Raw genomic sequence first — 18,555 nt, forward strand, 5'->3', positions numbered from 1 at the left:
TCTGATTCGGTCTTCTGGGACACTCTCTAAGACAATGTTGCATGGAACCACAACTCAAACAAGCTCCCGTTCTCCTCCAACAAAAAAACACATTGTGGTAACCCAGTAGTAGCAACAGGGGGCCCAGCTCTGACCGGCTCATCCACTCTAGCCCTTCTCTTAGTTCTCTAATCAAAGTTGGAGGGATCAGAAACCCTCTTATATCTGCCCCTTTCTCTTTCTCAGTTTAGACGCTTAGTGTGCTTCACATATTTAGCGATCTTGCTTTCTCCATCAATGTTACGAAATCTTGCCCCCTTTGGGGAGTAATCAGTACTCGAAGACTGTCTCTAAGGCCTTCTTTTAACCAAACACAACGTTCATAATCTGTTGCCACTATTTTTTTAGCATACCGACTGAGTCGTAGAAACTCAGCCTCATATTCTGCCACAAATCTGTCACCTTGAACCAAATTCAGAAATTCTTTCTTACGAGCGTCGACATAGCTGGCGCCCACATACTTTCCCTGAAACATGGACTTAAAGAATTCTCACGTCAATCGGTCAGACGGAGTACCTTATTTTACCGTAAGCCACCACTGATAGGCTTCATCTCTTAGGAGGGACACAACACCCTTTACCTTTTGTTCCGATGTACAGTCGAGGTCATCCATAATTCTTTCGGTGGCCTCTAACCAGTATTCTGCCACACTCGGGGCCACCCAGAAACTCCCCTCAAGATCTCAGCTCCATTTGACCGGAGTCTTTCTGTAACGGACCCGCAACCCACAGTAACAGTATTCGACCGAGCAATACCTGCAACCCTTTCTAAAATCCTTAACATTGCTTGAGACAATACGTCGTCCCCAGCCACTCGATCAAACGACCCTGTCTCGGGTACTGGTGAAGCTGGAGCCTCTCTCACTTCAACGTTGGGCATATGACTTGATGCCGAAGATCCAGTCCTAGCACTTCCACGGCTTCTGCCTCAGCCTCTCGCACCTCTTCGAGTGCTCATCGTTGATTCGCGTATTATCTGAATTAGAAATTTTATGGAATTTAGTTCTTAGTTTTAACAATTAAACAAATGTCTTAAGAAAGTGGCAGTAGTTCAGAGTTATTTTCGTAGTCGTAAGCTAACTACTGTTTTAGTTTCCTATAGGCTTCAGTTTTACTCTAGCTAAGAGTCTCAATATAATATATCTAAAGTATCCCAGTAACTGTCTACAATATATCAATTTAAAACAGATTTTAGTATCAAGAAAACTTGGTTCGACATCGGAGACTCTGTGTGCCACACAATAAAATCCTTTAAAAATGTTTTTAAATCATTGAAAAGCACTTTAAAACCTTAAAACTAAAATCTCACTTCACAGCCCGAGTTTGAACTTGACTCTGATACCACTAACTGTAACACCCCAAATTCAGCCTAGAAGTGTTTTTCGAAAACCATGTTCTCATTGAAAACCCTTCTTAATTATAAGCTTAAGTAAAATCCCAGTTATGGTAGTTTATTTATTTATTTGTTTAAAATGTGGTATATAGAAAATTTATTAAGTTTATTCCCAAAAATTCTTTTCAGTTGTGGAAGCTAAGTTTAAAAGAAACTGATTTACGAAAACGTGATGTTTAAAGATTGAATTATGAAAGTGTAGTGTTTTGAAAACAATTACTATTTTGGAAAACGGCGATCTACTTTTAACAGATAGAAAATGTAATAAACTAAAAATCCCAAACTAAAGACCATAAATTATAAGAGGCCTAATTACAACCCAAATAAAAATGGTTATAGCAAGGTAAAATAAAATACTAAAATCTAAAGCTGTTCGTAGTGTGGCCACCTCTGAGTCCTCCAGTATGTCGAACCGCCTAATGAGGATTACTTGAAAATAAAAAAAAAATATAGAGAGTGAGTTTACGAAAACTCAGTGTGAACAACCCCTAGCAGTCAACTAGCAATTATCACATCAATCTAGGTCTAAGCCCTTTTCAATAACAGTGGTAATTGGGCCCTAGCCCAAAACAGCCTCGGTTTGGCCAGAGCCGATATCAATCTTTAACCAAGGTATGCAATGCACAATGCCCAATCCAACCCTGCATTTCGTATCCCGTCTAACCCCACACTCCTGTGGGGATTTAATCGACCCACCCATGCCTACACTCCAATGTATCACCGGTTGCGGCACTAACCAAAATTGCAGCAGAGCTGCCAAATCACATAATCGGCTTATAGCCATCGGTGGATCCACAGTCGTCTCGCGACCGTGCGACCCTAACAGATCAATTAATATTTCCTCCAATCAACGATCCCAACCCATGCAACATGGTATCATATATAAGATGCAAACATATTATTAATGGCATACGAGAAAGCATACAAAATCGATCATAAACCAATAAGGGTATTTTAGACATTTTTCCCTTTAGGGGCATAACATTTATTTACTAATATGGGCCCAAGTACACAAATCGACTATTACCAAGCCTACAATCATTCAGCGCGTCTTATGTCACCCTAGTAACCAATAATACACTACGTCCCAAAAGCCCAATATGTGGCCCAAGTGGAGCCCACACTCTCGTGTGGCCTACTGAGCCCACAACTACCCTTGGCCATGTGGACAACATGATCGGCTCGTTAATTTCTATCCATCGATGCATTTCACTCATGTCGGGCCCACAGCCCATATGGCCCATTTTGGTCCATTTGGCTAAAAAATGGCCGAAGCCCATGAGATCGCTCATGGGCCCTCTGTCGTCGTATCGATCGTTCTATGAGAGCGTTCGACACTCTCGTGTAGCTACCGTTGCCAAACTTTCGACATTTCAGGATTTCGACCCTTGTCGATTCCTAATGTGCGATGTGTACACACCTTTTTGAGTAACCACACTCTAGACCACGAGCCTCGTGCCTTGTTCAAATTGGTTTATCCTTTCGTGATCGGTTGGTTACGAAACACGCTCACTTCCTTGCGAAAATATCTGAATCACAAACACAGTCTATCTATTACTAATATCCAATAACTAGATTTATTCAAATGTTAGTCTCAAAGAAAACATATGCCCCATCAAAGATCTACATACGGCCTTACCCATGAATCCTTCTTGAATCCCTTCCTTCCGACAAGCGATGATCGAGAGATCTTAACCATACACAACCTTTGCTAACACTGTACTTAACAATCAACAAAGAGGGCAGTCAATAACGAGACAGAGGAATAAACACCTTCGAGTTTTAGACAGCACCCCAGTAGGGTACCTTGAAAAAGATTAGAACAAAAATAATAAGTCACCTTTACTTATCACTTGACTGAGATCACTCTCTAACTCAAGAATGGCTTCAAGAGACACAAAGGAGAAAAAGAAGCACAAAGATGTAAATCCACAATGAAAACTGAATAGTAAAGGATTGTTAATCGGCCAAACTTTAGAAGAAGAACAAAGAGATAATTGAGGAGAACAAAGGTTTATAATTGGTTTTAAAAGAGAGAAACATTCAGCCAATTCTTAAAAGAAACAAAAAGAGATGTTCAAGGAAAGTAAGAGGGTTGTACTCAATCTTTAAGGAGAAAGAGAAGACAAGAGAACTATTGGCACCATAAGAAGAATGAGAAAAGAGTAGAAATCAACAGCTTTGAAAGAAAGAATTAGTTCTATTAGAGAAAAGTGAATAAGTTGAGAGAAGGAAAATGAGCAAAATTCGAAAGTGCCTAAAACCCAAAAGTGAAAAGAAGAAATTTGGCACTATCTACCCTCAAGAAACGACAATGTTTCCAAAACCCGAAAAAATACCAAGCTGAACTATCACTTGAGAGAAAATAAAGATTCGCTTCCAAAAGAAAACACCAAGAGCCGAAATAGCCAAAGAGAATTCGGCACTACTCCCTACCCTCTTCAAAACCGATTCCAAGTTTACCTAAACTCCCATTTTGGCTCGAACTCCTCAACCAATCACATCCCCTTGATTTTCTCCACGATTTGCTCCATGATCCCCTCCTTATTTTTCTCACTTGACCAGTTCAAACTCTCCCCTCCAGAGTTCAATTCCAACTCAACCACTGGCTGTTCAAAGGTGCAAAATAAATACCCAATATAACATCATGCCAACACTCAAACCCTAGACCTCCTTGCCACCCCCATGACGCCACCTTGACACTAGAGCACAAGATTCCTTGTATCATATCTCATCCCCATTTTTTAAAAGACTTCCTTCCTGAAGTCAAAGCTCCCCTAAGGCTAAAAAACCAAAATTTTTCCTATACCTTAACTTGATCCCAAGACTTTCTAGAAACCCCCTAACACTCCAAAATCACTTAATCAATATAGCAAACATGCAATTGGTGAGAACCTCTCATGCAATAAAAATGAAATTGCTCCGACACTCGAAGCCCATTCTCTTAGGCCCAAAATTCAGGGCGTTATAGCTTCCACCTTGGATTGTAGGTGTTGAAATAAGGTAATTATTATGGTTAAAATTACCCATGTAGTTTATAGATGTTGGGTTTGACGGGCATTAATCAAACACATGGTCTTCACCACAATAAACACACGATAGTTAAGCTGATTTCATTTTATAGCCTGCAATGGACCTTTTCAATGTTTTGATCATATTTTTTAAAGAAGATACATGGGCTGTCAACGAAGTGATTGCATCAAGCTCCATGGTACCAGCAGCTTTCTTTCTGTCCCAACTTTCGTGGTAGGATATTGATAAACATTGTTGGCAATCTTTTCCAAAATCTAATATGTTTTATTATAAGATTTATCCAACAAGGTACTATTGGCAAAAGCATTAACTACCATCATTGTATGCACATTCAACCCATTCTAAAATATCCCCATCTGTGTTCAGTGTTGGAATCAATGCATCGGACATTTCTGAAGTAATTTTTTAAATCATTCCCAAGCTTTATATAGTGTTTCATCCTCTGATTGTCGAAAAGACGTGATATCATTTCTAACCTTGGCACATGTTTGGCGGATTATAATGTAAAAAAACCTCTAGCAAATATCATTCCATGATGCCACTGTCCCTGACGACAAAATATTTAGCCATGCTCTTGCTCGACCTCTCAAGGAATATGAAAACAATTTAAGCTGCAAAGCGTCTTCAGGAACACTATGTTGTCTAAATGAGTCACATAATTCTAAAAAAAGTTTTAAAAGCAATCGTGGATCTTCAATAGTCAACCCGCTGAACTATCTCAGTTTTTGTATCATCTGAAATATCACCGGTTTCAATTAAAAATGTTGAGCTTGAATGTGTAGTCTAATTATCCCTAGATTCAGATCATCCAAAAATGGCACAACATGTTCACGAAATGGCCTGTCTCGGTCATCTATCATGCAATGAATTGGAAGATTAACATCCTGACCATTTGGATTTAATGGATCATTCAGACCAAGATCATTTCCATCCCTAGTCATGTTACACACTTCTCTTCTCCTTCTTCGTAAAGTTCTCTCAATCTCAGGGTAAAAAAAATGCTCTTTGTTAGCAGAAATTCCTCTCCTCATGCACTAATAACAAACTTATAGAAATTAAAAACAACTAAGTTAAATGAAACTAATGGAATTAGAATAGAAAATTAAAAAAAAACCAAATTTCACCAAATTACCGATCCTCGACAACGATGCCAAAAACTTGTTGTGTGCGAAATGATATGCAGATTGTGTAAGTATACACGTCGAATCAAGTAATAAAGTGATAAATAAGATTGTCTCTACAAGGATCGGTTAGTTATAAAATGGTCAAGTTATTATAATGAAATGTAATTAATGTTATGGAAAAAACAATAATAAGAATGTAATGGTAATTAAAGGAATAATGATGTGAGAAATATGTAAACAAATAAGTAAACAAGTAAGAATGCTATGACAGAGATACTACAATAAAGGATAAAGGGTCTATGATGTTGACTTGGAAGGTCGAGATTACTAATAATCTACTCACTATCAGTAATGCCTCAGCAAAATCATACTCAATCTACTATTCAAAAGAGTCCTGAATGACCTGCTTCTTTCGAGAACAAGATCTATAGTTACCTCTAAAGCGATATATGTCTATAGGCTCTATGTATGATATCCAATATAGTTTTGTCCTCATTCCATGCAAATGTTGTTCTATGTCTAGAGTCTAACTATGGATATCCTTTCAAATACCCACTTGTATCATTCAATTTTGATCCAACTAACCTAACTTTTTCAGCATCAGATTAAGTTTATGAACATGATGCACAATCAACTATGTCTAGAAATTGAACGCATAAATTTTTTAAAATAAAAACAATTGAATGAAACAATAAATTAATTATGATCTACACTCCGGTCATTAACAAAAATAAGAGTTTCATCAAGTAATCCCAGCCCTATGAGATTTAGCTCATGGGTTGGCAAATAAAATCCAAATCCAAGATATCATTCGACAACATTTTCATCATTTAATTGCACAAAAAAATTAAAACAATAAAGGAAGAACTTCAGGAAGTTTTCTTTCACCAATCCAATGCTCAACTCTGGTGATGCAACGTCTTGCAAAGACCAGAGTTGATTGACTTTGTCTGCTTCCTTACGTTTTAGCCTTGTTTCTCAACCGCTACCCCTTTCCTTATCTTAGCATCTCCTCTTTAATGTTTCTTCATTTGACTTTTTATATATTTTTTCCTAGGGTAGATCCATCAGCCCATAATATTCTCCCTTCATTTTTAGGCAGATTTTTCTGGTACAAATTTAGTAGGGGTGAGACTATTATGTGTTCAATGCTGGCTTGGTCTTCCTGGAATTGCAATGGCATACAAGTCGACAAACTATCCAACCTTTTACCACGACAAACCTTCACTCTGTTACTCATTTTCCTCATTCTACATCTGCCACTCATTCAACAACCCAACCCTACCTGCAAACAATTATAAGTAACAAATAATAAACTTTAAGCACAGTTTAATCTCCTTAATGTAATGCCCTAAAAAATACTAATATAATATCATAAAATGCAACTAAAATCACCTAAGTATAGACAATTAGCTAGATCTAAAGGTATGAAATATAAATCTTTTCAAGAGTTATCAAGCTGGCTTTAAAAATGTGGCTCACAGCCTTGAGCTAGCTCCATCATGGATGGTTTAACGACGGTTTCCAAGTGATTCAAATCTTATAAAATTTTTTGATAATTATCCTCCTTACAGACAACTTTCACTGTTAGTGGTTTTGGATTGACGAACCTCTCGTTCGGTCACATATATGAGTTCATAGCGATGTCTTTAATTAATTAACACTCTCGCTCGTATATGTGGTTCAAAAAGGCTCCTTCAAATGCGCTATCCAAACTAGACCTAAGATTATCATCCAAACCGTTGTAGAAAATTTGGATTCGAAGCCACTCTTTCCTCCCGTGATGGGGACACTTCCTTAACAACAACTTAAATCGCCTCTATGCCTCGTACAAAGTTTCACTCTTAATCTACTTGAAAGTTGTACTATCGCGATTGAGTTGCAATAGCCATGTAGTGGCCAAACCTGGTTCTTACGAATCAAGCCAATCATATGCGTTATCATATAATGAAAAGAGGAATAACCGAAGACGAACACCGTCATCGGTGGCCCTATTATATTTAAACGTGTTGAAGAGTTAAAGGAAGCACTTTAAATTCTGAGTGAGATCCTCCAAAATGTTGTCTCGAAATTGCAAGGTATTTTTGATCATTTGTATAGTACTTGTTCTAATCACAAAATTATTGGTGTTAATCGTTAGGCTCTCAATACTGCCTCGTATGACTTCTGGAGTTGGTAGTACACAATCGTGCAACGTCCTTTGAGCCGTTAGTAGCTCTCTAAGGACTTGTGCTTGTTGTTCAGGTGGATCATCAAATAATAGATTTTTCCGTGGCAATTTAGCTACCACGGGTGGATCGTTTTGCATCAATGGACGCATGCGTCTAAAAAATCTCTCTGGATTAGGAGGTGGCTCAATTGGAGTGCTTCCACTTTTGGTTATACACTGAAATCAGAGATAGATAATAAAAATTAGTAATGTTAAACTTTAAAAAATAGCAAAAATAAAAATAAAAATAAAAATTGTATCTATAATTTTCAATTTTCCTATTTATCGTACTACTTTTAGAAAATATAATTAAATTTAATACTGAAACCTCCTCTGCAACAGTGCCAACAGCTTGATCGTCGTCAAACATGCAAATATTTGGACGGGAAATACTTTAACAAAAATATATACGTGTCAAATTGTAATATAATATTGTACAATAGGGTACAAGAAGTACACCAAGGATCGTACCAAAACTAAGATGGATTAAATTCAAAATTATTTCTACAATAAGAAGTCTAAATAGTACTCACCAAAATTCATATTACGATAAATAATAAATAGGATTAATTTTAAAAAAAATACTAGAAATAATTAATCAACAAAGAAATCTTGATTAACATGCAGAAGAGTAACTTGCTTTAGTGGTTGTAATTAACTTTAGAACTCGGGTTTTAGTGAATTAGCTAATTAACTAGCCAATTATTACTTGTTAGCTTCTGATTGATTAATTAATTGATAAATACTCACTTATCTTTCGACCTCGCTTTTTAAACCAGAATAAGTTACGATTTACAAAGGAAACTTATCTTTCGACCTTGTTTTACCAAGATGACTTCCTAGGGTTGTCAATCTTAGGGTTTAAGCATACATAATTAGCCAACTAATTCTATGGGAAAATTGTAACACCATATACTCAACTCGATCACCGAGTCCAGGTGCCAATAGATTATCCAAATGTTGTTTGATTGTGGGGTTCCAATAGATGTTCTAACTGTGTATCGTGAAAATACCAATACAGTTAACATTTCTAAAAGCCCATTATTTTACTCTTGTGTGAAGAATATTAATAGAAAACATTAATTTATTTGTGAACTTGTGGAGACAAAAAATATAGTACTTCAGTATTTTCCAGCTAAAAATTAGCTTGCGAACATTTTCACAAAAAACCTTGATGCCAAGAAATTTAAAACACTAAGGAGTTCTTGATACGAGTCACAAAGGCCTTAGATGCGTATACAAAAGAACGAGAAAATCAAGATTCACTTTCTTGTTTTCAAGAAAATCAAGAAACCGAATCTTGGCCCAATTTTGTTGTTTGGAGCGATTTCAAGAATCAAGAAAATCAAGATTTCAAATCTTGGAAATCTTGGTCCAAGAAACCGAATCTTGCAGCCAAAGCGCATTGAATCTCCGTCACGAGCATCAACGACTCAATTTCGGTAAAAGATAGATCACAAGCCCAAGTTCTTGAAGGAAAGGCCCAATAAGAATATTCCAAGCCCAATCAAGAAATACACCCATATTTAGTTGAAAATCAGGCCAAATTGTCAAAGGGCCCAATTTGTAAACATTTCAATTGTTAATTTAAATTTTAGGCTTTAGGAATGTTACATGTTAAAATTTGGCCCAAAACAGTCCATTTAAGTGCATGGCCAAATTTACCTATTATTTCTATTAATTAGGTTTAATTTTTAAGTTTTCTAATAAGATTAGGATTAGTCTAAGGCCTATTTAAAGGCATGGCCGGCCACCCTTGTATACACTACTTAGAATTTTACTCAAAGTTTCAGATTTGTTGAGAGCAGAATTTTCTTTGAGGTTTTCTCCAAAAATTCTCTCTTGAGTTTTCTTTAGAAATTGTTTTAGCAATATTTTAATTGTGGGAGCCATCTTCAACCTTCTTCTTGCCATTGATATTCTTTGGAGGGGAGATTGGAGCCGTTTGAAGGGAGTTGTGAAGTCTTTCAGGATTTCAAGGCTTCTTAGGACTTATCTTTTAATTTCTTGCTGTCAATTCTTTCTTTATTTCTGCTTGTGCCGAATCTTTATCTAATTTATTTGCTGTTCTTATTGTGTTTCCAGCCTTTTTTCTATCTTAAAGAATGAGCCAAAAATCCCCAATTTCTAGGGTTCTTGCCGATTCATCCATACTCTTTTTGGGTGAAATTAGATTGCCGAAATTTGGGAAAAACTATCTTGGTGTTCAATTGGGCAGAATCGCAACCTCCTTTAGGGTTTCAAGAACCCTTATTAACACTTATTTCTATTCTCAATTTGACTTTTTGCTGATTTGGGGATTTTATTTCAGATCTGGAAATTCAAAGTTTTAATCTTTTAATTTTCTATTTCGTTTTAGATCTGATTGTTTAGAGCTTTCGTAGGAGTTTCCCGTGACTTGCCAACTCGATCTTGGTCCACGCACAACCCTCTATCATTTGGTATCAGATTTTGGGCGTTTTGGGTGTTCTTGGTTGTGTTCTAAACTGGTCTCTATTTTTTAAACTACAAATAGCAGTTTTACCAAGAAAAATTTTTCGAAAAAAATTTATTTCAGTGGGTAAACATTGTTCGATTGATCTTAAATTTTACATACGTATTTTTCGCACTGTGATTGAATATAAAAAAATATTTCCCGTAAAAAAGTCAGCTGAAAAAGTCAAAAAATTTGAAAAATACGAAATCAAATAAAAATTTAAAAAAGATTCAGCGGGTTGATTTTGGTGCCCAAACTTTTTAGATCAAAAATTAAATATTTAAGGACATTCCAGATTTAATTTTGTGATTTTTGGAGATCGGGAACACCTTGAACGAAGTTGTCAAGTTACTCCGCAGTTTTTCTGGTTTTCTGGTTTTAGCAACTTTTATTGATTCTTAGCTGTAGGTTTTCATTTGTTTGCCTTTATTCTTCCTTTACGCTATCTAACACCTTCTTGTTTCTTGTGTTAGTAGGATTTAAACGTGGTGCACAATTCTTCCTCGGTACAACACGATTCAATTGGTGTCACGTCAGTTTTTGGCATCCTAGTGCAAATTAGGATTCTTTGGTAGTTTAGTTCATACACTCTCTAATTGGTTGATATAAACTCTACTAAAGAACTCACAAGACTGAATTCTACCTCATTGAGAATTTGATTTATTCTTTTTGAGTGATTAACGGTGAGGTTTGCTAACTTTTATTTTTGAGTGTTGAGTGTTTATTTTGCAGGTTTTTGAAAATGTCTAAGGTTGGTCAAGGTGATAATGACCATAATGATGTCCATGATACATTTATAAAGTTCCAACAACAGTTAGACGAACAGACGGTCTTAATTCGATCATTGAATGCTACTTTCAATGAGATGCGAGTGAAGAAAAGAGCCCAACGAGGACAACTTAATTCAAGTGAAAGGGCAGAAATGAGAGTGCCAAGAAGACAAACATCCAATGAATATTCGAGAAGAGATTCCTATCATGACTCTTATTCAACGAGGAATTCAAGACGATGCAAAGCAAGTGTCAAGAATGAAGTTTTCCAAGGGGATCATTGTTCGTATGCAAGTCATTCCGTACATACCCAACGAGAGTCTTTCGTTCTGATTCATTTGTAACATCTCTATCTTGTAATGAAAGAAAGACAGAAAAAGAAATCAAAAAAGAAAAAGAGAATGAAAAAGAGCAAAAGGAGATTGAGAGTGAAAAGGAAACAGACAAGAAAATTGAAAAAGAAATTGAAGAAAGAAGAGAAAATGAGTTCGAAAAAAAAACAAAAGAAAAAGACGTGGAAATGGTAGTGAGGAATGTTTCCACTAACCAAGATATGAATTTTTCTTGTGTTGCTACTTTTCAGGTTCCCGAAAGACCGAAAGATAACTTTCAACTTCAATACCTCTCAAATGAAAGACGCTTTCGTACGATCAACATAGGCAAAGATGAAATCACACTACATGAGCCCGAAGGTAAGCGAAGTAAGGAAATTTTAGCAACCGAGTCCCGTGCAGATTTGAAAATTATGGATAAAACTTTTGCTGACTTAGTTCTTAAAGGATCCCCTCATTTTGATCTGATTAATTATTATTCTTCGATTGTGGTTGATAAAATCATTACGATTGGAAGTGTGAGTTGTTATTCTCTTTATTTGCCTTGTGAAAAATCCTCGAATTTGTGTAAATCTGTTGTGGTGAATAAGGTAACGAAATTTGCCAAGTTTCTTTTCAATTTATATTCATGCCTTAAACAGTTGATGTGGTTGTACATGAAGTTTGAGTTCCATTTGAGAAAGGTTAACTCAACAACGGAGCTTCGACTACACTATGCCCCCGATGAGCGAAGGTTTGTTTTAAATGGAAAAGGTAAAATCGACCCTTATTCTTCTGCTTATAAAGGTAAGATGCTTGAAACATTTGAAAGACTTTTTTACTCCTCGAATAGTAACAAAGATCGTGTTGATGATTTAATTTTTGTAAAACACTTAGATCGAAACGTGCTTGACTGTCCTATTTCATTTATTGATGATCTATCTGTTTTGATGGTTGATAAAAAGATTATTGTTTTTGATAGTTTTTATGATGCATGTGTGAGTGAATCCATAGTCCGTCGATTAATGCATGGTATGATTGTGCAACTCTGTGAACCGTGTGAACCTTTTGAAATACCTACTTGTGATGATTACGTTTACCATTTGATTTATTACTCGCGATTTATTCATGGTTTGTGGAAATAATTTGAGATGATTGAATGCCTTAATACATGTCCATCTTTGTTTCGAATATTTGACGAGGCATTGGCGAGTAAATTAGCTTATTTGCATGGTAATCTGAATCTGTCCATTCGCATGAGTTATACTTGTTTTGTTATGCTTTTGATTGGACTACAAGTTTGTTTGTGTTGCTATTTACTAACTCATGGCTATTCTTTTCAGTGGACTCAATTGTCATTAGTCCCATTCGATCGAGGAAAGTCGAGTCCATTTGATTTTTCAGATTCGAGGATGAATCTTTTTGAGGAAGCGGGGAATGATACGAGTCACAAATGCCTTAGATGCGTATACAAAAGAACGAGAAAATCAAGATTCACTTTCTTGTTTTTAAGAAAATCAAGAAACTGAATCTTGGCCCAATTTTGCTGTTTGGAGCGATTTCAAGAATCAAGAAAATCAAGATTTCAAATCTTGGAAATCTTGGTCCAAGAAACCGAATCTTGCAGCCAAAGCGCATTGGATATCCGTCACGAGCATCAACGACTCAATTTCGGTAAAAGATGGATCACAAGCCCAAGTTCTTGAAGGCAAGGCCCAATAAGAATATTCCAAGCACAATCAAGAAATACACCCATATTTAGTTGAAAATCAGGCCAAATTGTCAAAGGCCCCAATTTGTAAACATTTTAATTGTTAATTTAAATTTTAGGCTTTAGGAATGTTACATGTTAAAATTCGGCACAAAACAGTCCATTTAAGTGCATGGCCAAATTTACCTATTATTTTTATTAATTAGGTTTAATTTTTAAGTTTTCTAATAAGATTAGGATTAGTCTAAGGCCTATTTAAAGGCATGGCCGGCCACCCTTGTATACACTACTTAGAATTTTACTCAAAGTTTCAGATTTGTTGAGAGCAGAATTTTCTTTGAGGTTTTCTCCAAAAATTCTCTCTTGAGTTTTCTTTAGAAATTGTTTTAGCAATCTTTTAATTGTGGGAGCCATCTTCAACCTTCTTCTTGCCATTGATATTCTTTGGAGGGGAGATTGGAGCCGTTTGAAGGGAGTTGTGAAGTCTTTCAGGATTTCAAGGCTTCTTAGGACTTATCTTTTAATTTCTTGCTGTCAATTCTTTCTTTATTTCTGCTTGTGCCGAATCTTTATCTAATTTATTTGCTGTTCTTATTGTGCTTCCAGCCTTTTTTCTATCTTAAAGAATCAGCCAAAAATCCCCAATTTCTAGGGTTCTTGCCGATTCATCCATACTCCTTTTGGGTGAAATTAGATTGCCGAAATTTGGGGAAAACTATCTTAGTGTTCAATTGGGCAGAATCGCAACCTCTTTTAGGGTTTCAAGAACCCTTATTAACACTTATTTCTATTCTCAATTTGACTCTTTGCTGATTTGGGGATTTTATTTCAGATCTGGAAATTCAAAGTTCTAATCTTTTAATTTTCCATTTCGTTTCAGATCTAATTGTTTATAGCTTTTGTAGGAGTTTCCCGTGACTTGGCAACTCGATCTTGGTCCGCACGTAACCCCCTATCAGTTCTCTTAGAGGGCATTTGGTTCGTTGAATCCTAAATTACGTTCTGTAATAGGATTACAAGAATGTAAGGTTAGTGGTGGAATGTGAGATTACCTTTGTTTGGTTCATTTGGTTAGAATGTAAGATTAATGTGTTTGGTTGACAGAATTTAAGATTACCTAAAACCAAATTTTACTATATCATCATTGTTATAAAATATGAACTCATTAACCAAATTTTGACACATCAGCTAGTGAGAGGATGCTAAAGAGCAAGTTAGTCCACCAAATTGATATAATCTTAATAGACGGAAAAAAACCTAAAATCCTGTAAAGAAAAAAATGATTGAAAGCTATGACCTTAGTGAAATTCTATATTAAAATGAAAATTTAAATCACAAATAGCAAAGCAAATAAGCTCCAAACTTCAATTTATAATAGTAATATTACATTAATCGAATAATTGTTAATAATTGTTCTTGATAAAATAAAATAGACTCAAAACAAAAAGAAATTTGGGATTTAAAAATTGAAAGTTAATTGAACTTTCAAACAGTACAACACAAGGAAAGATGTGACGATGGTGTCCTTTGTTCAAGGTCTCCTCTTTCTACCTATCTCTTTATATACTCTCATTAATTAATTAAACAAGGATTCATAGCAATTGAGAAAACCTTTCTGAAATAATGAGAAAACCCAAACAATCAACAACACAAGAACTCAACAAGCCATAAAATATTGAAAACATTTTTAAAATTAAAATATCTCTCTATGCAATAAGCCATAAAGCAAAATGAAGCACTACACCAGAACAGGTTTTTAGCGGTGTTTTTTTAGGCCTTTAGCGGCGCTTTTTAGCGCCACTAAAGGAGACAAACGCCGCAAAAAATGCCGCTAACGACAACGTCGCTAACGTTTGCAGCGTTTACAGAAAAAACACCGCTAAAGGTCATGTTCTTTAGCGGTGTTTAGAAAAAAAAGCCGCTAAAGGTCATGTTCTTTAGCGGCGTTGAAAAAAAACGCCGCTAAAGATCATGTTCTTTAGGGGCGCATGGAGAAAAACGCCACTAAAGATCATGTTCTTTAGTGGCGCTTAGAGAAAAACGCCGCTAAAGATCATGTTCTTTAGCGGCGCTTTCTTCACAAACGCCGCTATAGAACATGACTTTTAGCGGCGCTTTTATAAAAAATGCCACTAATTTTGGGATTTTTGTAAAATAAAATTTTCCATTTTTTCAGCCCTCCTGTAACAACAAATCAAAAAGTAACTAGATCTAAACCAGCCAAAAGCAATAAATTTATATAATATTTCAAATTAAACGAATAAAATAATATTAACATCAATAAATAAAAGTGAATTCATACTTTTCTTTACAGAAATGTTAAAAGTTAAAATGATAAAAATATTTACGCAACACACTATGACGGCTGAAGTTGCGACTGCTAAAACATTTTCATCATAATCTGAAGCTGCTATTGAAGTTCGTCGTACTTTTTGCTCTGCTCTACTTCTCTCGATGCCGTATCTACTTTAAGTTGTAGTTGGAGTTCTTCATATTTCTTTTGAACCTCTGCTTCTCTCGTTGCAGCCTCTGCTTCTCTCGCTGCAGCCTCTGATTCCCTCGCTGCCGCCTCTTCTTTAAGTTGTAGCTGGAGTTCTTCATATTTCCTTTGAACCTCAACTGTGGTCGCTTGCATCTGAGCCATCTGGTGTCTTAACCTCTGAACTTCAGCTTGAGCCTGACTCCCCGAAGCCATGTATTGCTGCGAGCTGGATCCAAAATATTGGGTTGGGCTAACAAAAGATCCTTGAAATCGAACTTGACCATACCTTTCAGGACCCAAAACTTCAGTAATAATCTGGTTATCAATGTCTTCAGGATGAATAGAACTATCACTAGAAGCAATCGCTTCGTAGTCCGCCTTTTTATCCTTTAGTTTTTCCTAATAAATAAATCACATAGTTAGGAACGCAATATATATTAAAAAAACAAATGCAACATAACAATAGTCACATTACAAGCAATGAATTAAACCATTAGAAAATAAACACTATAAATAACTAAAACAAGTCAAATCGTATTAAGTAAACGTACCATAATTTCACCAGCTTCAGGAGTCATAGCAGATCCATCTTTCTTCCTATGTGTAATTTCAAAAAGTTGAAGGCGTCCAACTTTTTGACCGGACGATCGTTCCTACAATATAGTAGTAAAAATATTATTTAATGGAAAGTTATACATATTTGACAATATTAAAAAATTAAAAATACCTCCCCCTCAGCTACAAATGCAAATCTTCTTGACCCGGCTGTGTGAGTGAATTTTTGTTTTTGCCTGCTGCTTTTTCCAACTCGTTCACGATCCTACGTTATGAAATTTTTAGTACGTAAATAGTAAATACTATAAACCAAAACAATTACAATAGTTTGGAAGTACGACATACCTCGCCTTTCTTCGAATGCCAAAGTCTAACCGCATCTTCCCATTGGTACCTTAGCATACCCGGCGGGACATTTTGCAATTTCTCATCGAGGGTTGTTTTTGTCTTATAATAATATTTCTTCAAAGTACTTTTATGGTCTCTCCATCTTTTTCCCAATGCCTTCTTTACATAAGCATCTGAGACCTCTAAAGCAAACCTCGCCTATAAAAAACACAAGTTAATAAAGTAAATATAAATGAAACTATTTCCCAAGTATTACAAATGACATTAACATTTTGTTACCTTAATATTATCGAGGGCTTGGTTTTTGTTGCTATTGGGCATTTGATGCCATGACTCGTAGTATAGGCAACATATTCGCATTTGGTGCTCAAATGCCCATGTATCCTGCTAAAAGTCGAGCTTCTGATCCAACAGGCTGACCAAAACTATTTCTGCATACCTTGAGACGCTCGACTAGATCTCACTACTATAAATCTCTAAGTAGCGTACGTCCTCGACCTCTGCGCGTCCCACCATTTTCAGCTGCAAATGGTATATTATAATATAAGAATTTGAAAAATAATTCAATTATAAGTCAACACGCATGTAAATTAAATATAAAATTACTTTGAACTTCTGTAGGATCCTCAGGTGTAATCAGAACATTCGAAGATCCAATTCATCGCTCGTTGTTCAAGATTATTTGTTTCTATCGAGTTTGGATCATTTTGAACAATGCTTCCCCTTGAAATTTTTCTTCTAGGCATTTTATCTACAATACACATAAAATGGTTGAAAAATTAATAACTAATTACAACAATAACAGCACATATAAAATAGTTGAATTATATAATAAGGCCAAGATTTAAATTATGATATGACATATAATTAAACAATCGTAAAATCTTACTACGTCATTATTCGTAAATATCTTCATCCATATCCTGACGAACCCATTGAAATTGTGTACTAGTACTAGGAATATTATCGTTTAAGTTTTGTTCTGGAAAGGACAAAGTTTCTGATCTATCGTCGATGTTATCTCTACTTCCACTGCCCATGTCAAACAAGTCTCTAGGGATGTTACGGAGTACAATGTACCAACCCTCATCAGTTGGATCTTTTGAGTAAAGAACTTGTTTGACTTGAGATGAGAATACATATGGCTCATCTATCAGTTGTTGTCCTGTGTGAATCAATCGAGCGAAGTTCACCATTGTAAAACCAAATTGATCTTGCTTAATTCCACGAGCAGTATTAACATCGGCCCAATCACCTAGAAATAAGACAACTTTCCATTTGCCGTAGTAATCCAACTCAATTATGTCAGTAAGAAGTCTGAAATATTCTACATTTCCTCGATGTGATTATTGTCCCTAGCACTAGCATAACTTGTAATTGAGGAATTAACAACTATTCCACAATTTTATGTTCTCCTCAACCTCTCGCGATATTTTGTATGAAATCAATCCATTGATGAGGAACGCACTATATCTTTTAACCACTCGATTTGGACCTTGGGAGAGCCATTTAACTTCATCGTTTACGTTCTTCCCACTCCAAACCTATTGAATGGAAAGTAAACTGAGTAATTAAAAATGTTATGAGAAAATATTATTATTTGTAAGCGGAAGCTCCAACTGCATATCGTTTGGCTTAACCATTCATGAAAAGATTCTGTAAACAACTTATTGATATCTCGATGTTGTGTTCTTCGGGAGCGCGAACGAGATCTCAATATTTGTTTGTACTCACTATGTTAAAAAAATGTTCACTTTGTTAGAAGATAAAAAATTTTTAATTTGATAAATATTTATCAAATTTGTAGAACTTACTTCCGTAAAGGTTCCATTGATTGGTGATGAAACAGAACATATCGATGTGCTTGTACCCACGATAAATAATCTAATTCTGTAATTTCAACTTTGCCGATTGGTTCTCCAAAACTTTGGAACAAATAAGTATCGGCGAAGTTATGGTCCATGATTCCAGCATTCCTATTTGGTCTGTTCAACCTTGTTTCAACATCTTCCAAATATCTTAAGCAGAAGGTCATACATTCCTCTGCCAAGTAGTCTTCAACAATCGATCCTTCTGGATATCGCTTGTTGCGGCAGTAAGACTTT

General features: G+C 35.8%; 1 non-coding gene across 1 annotated transcript; it reads left to right on the forward strand.

The window, feature by feature from the left end:
* Positions 1 to 4,840: 4,840 nt before the first annotated feature.
* Positions 4,841 to 4,943, forward strand: LOC128035149 (small nucleolar RNA R71). Its single transcript, XR_008191550.1, has one exon. It is a non-coding gene; the product is annotated as a small nucleolar RNA R71 (small nucleolar RNA).
* Positions 4,944 to 18,555: the final 13,612 nt, after the last annotated feature.

Source organism: Gossypium raimondii, chromosome 11 (assembly GCF_025698545.1).
Source record: "Gossypium raimondii isolate GPD5lz chromosome 11, ASM2569854v1, whole genome shotgun sequence".
Taxonomy (NCBI): domain Eukaryota; kingdom Viridiplantae; phylum Streptophyta; class Magnoliopsida; order Malvales; family Malvaceae; genus Gossypium; species Gossypium raimondii.